General features: G+C 44.6%; 1 pseudogene; it reads right to left on the bottom strand.

Annotated features, from left to right (window-relative positions):
* Nucleotides 1-199: 199 nt before the first annotated feature.
* Nucleotides 200-2,488, bottom strand: part of LOC112092307 — an 11,921-nt pseudogene continuing 9,632 nt past the window's right edge.

Below are 2,488 nucleotides of genomic sequence, written 5' to 3'. Positions count from 1 at the left end.
GATAGTGTCCTCAGTGTCAAAAATTATGGAAATATAGAGAAAGAAGACACCTGGATGATGAGCATTCCACTTATGAGCACAGCCTGAGCTTCCTGATATGATTCTCCAAAAACACACACAGAAGAGAAAAAAAAATGTAAAGAAACGAAGAAAATAAAAATAAAATAAAAATATGATACAGGAGATGTGAGTAAACTACTCAGGACTGGTAAACGGGGTCCTCGAGAATGATCTCTTCAACCTGATTCATATTTTTCAAACGCTGGCCATTTACTTTAAGGATTCTCCCATCAGTTGGGTCTTCAACCTCGACAGCACCATTGGGAAAAACGCGTTTCACTATGAACGGGCCAGTCCACCGCGACCTCAACTTACCGGGGTGGAGATGCAAACGGAAATCATAAAGATGAGCCCGCTGATTCGGCTCAAAGTTCTTCCTCAGGATCTGCTTATCATGAGCCGCTTTCATTTTTGCCTTGTAGATCCTGGAATTATCACAGGCATCATTCCTTAACTCCTCGATTTCAGAAAGTTGGAGCTTCCGATTGACACCTGCAGCGCTGAGATCGAAGTTGAGGGCCTTGGTAGCCCAATAAGCATTATGTTCAAGCTCTACAGGTAGATGACAGGCTTTTCCAAAGATAAGCCTGTAGGGAGACATCCCAAGTTGGGTTTTGTAAGCAGTGCGGTATGCCCAAAGTGCGTCTGGAAGGCGTAGAGACCAATCCTTGCGATCGGGATTAACTGTCTTTTCTAGAATTTGCTTAATCTCCCTATTGGCCAACTCAGCTTGGCCATTTGTCTGTGGGTGATAGGCAGTTGAAACTTTATGAACCACACCGTACTTGCGCATCAGAGCCTCAAAAGAACAGTTGCAGAAATGGGTGCCTTGATCACTGATGATGGCACGCGGCGTTCCAAATCGAGATAACACATTTTCCTTTAAGAACTTTACAACAGTAGTGTTATCGTTGTTCCGGCACGCCACGGCTTCTACCCACTTAGACACGTAATCCACAGCGAGGAGTATGTAGAGGAATCCATAAGAAGGTGGAAATGGTCCCATAAAATCTATCCCCCAGCAATCGAATATTTCTATTACGAGAATCGGGTTCAAGGGCATCATATGGCGACGGGACAAAGCACCTAGCTTTTGGCACCTATCACAGGAACGACAGAAGTCATTGGTGTCCTTGAATAAAGTGGGCCAATAGAGACCACACTGCAAGATTTTCGCGGTGGTCTTCTTCATAGAAAAATGACCGCCACATGCATCGTTGTGGCAAAAGTTCAGGACACTAGACACTTCATCATCTAAAATGCATCGTCTCATGATCTGGTCGGGGCAGTACTTAAAAAGATATGGGTCATCCTAATAAAAGTTACGAACCTCGACCAGAAACTTCCTCTTGTCTTGTGCACCCCAGGTAGATGGAATCTCGCCCGTCACTAAGTAGTTAACAATGTTCGCATACCATGGCATCTTAGTGACGGCGAAGAGATGTTCATCGGGGAAGTCATCTCTAATAGCAGGAATTTCGGTGGAATCATTAAATTCAAGACGAGATAAGTGGTCCGCCACCACATTTTTGACTCCCTTCTTGTCCTTGATTGTCAAGTCAAATTCCTGCAGGAGAAGGATCCACCTAATTAAACGTGCCTTAGCATCCTTTTTGGAGAGAAGATACTTAAGGGCGGCATGATCTGTGAAGATGGTGATAGGTGAACCAATCAGATATACACGGAACTTGTCGAGAGCAAATACTACAGCAAGCAACTCTTTTTCAGTAGTAGAGTAGTTCATTTGAGCACTATTCAGAGTACGACTTGCGTAGTAGACAACGAAAGGCTTCCCCTCCCTCCGTTGACCAAGAACGGCCCCCACAGCGTAATTACTTGCGTCACACATGATCTCGAAAGGTAAGCTCCAATCTGGTGACTGCATAATAGGGGCGAAAGTCAGTTTTGCGATGAGTGTTCAGAATGCATCCTCACACTCTTGTGTCCAGTTGAACACAGCATCTTTTGCCAGGAGGTTGCTTAGCGATCTCGCTATAGATGAAAAATTCTGAACGAACCTCCTGTAGAATCCGGCGTGCCCCAGAAAAGATCAGACATCTTTAACGGCCTTGGGGGTGGGCAGGTTAGAAACGAGTTCAACCTTAGAGCGGTCGACCTCAATTCCTCTTTCAGAAATAATGTGCCCAATAACTATGCCAGATGACACCATGAAATGACACTTCTCCCAATTGAGCACGAGACCCTTCTCTTCACATCTTTGTAGAACGGCTTCCAAGTTAAGAAGGCACGTGTCGAATGAATCTCCGAAGACTGTCAAATCATCCATGAACACTTCCATACATTTTTCGATCATATCACTAAAAATGCTCATCATACACCTCTGAAATGTGGCAGGTGCATTACACAGTCCAAATGGCATTCGCCGAAAGGCATAAGTGCCAAAAGGACATGTGAATGTTGTCTTATC

The sequence above is a fragment of the Morus notabilis genome, unplaced genomic scaffold (assembly GCF_000414095.1).
Source record: "Morus notabilis unplaced genomic scaffold, ASM41409v2 Scaffold99, whole genome shotgun sequence".
Classification (NCBI taxonomy): domain Eukaryota; kingdom Viridiplantae; phylum Streptophyta; class Magnoliopsida; order Rosales; family Moraceae; genus Morus; species Morus notabilis.
The sequence above is the reverse complement of the archived record's forward strand: the minus strand, read 5'-3'. Positions and strand labels throughout refer to the sequence as shown.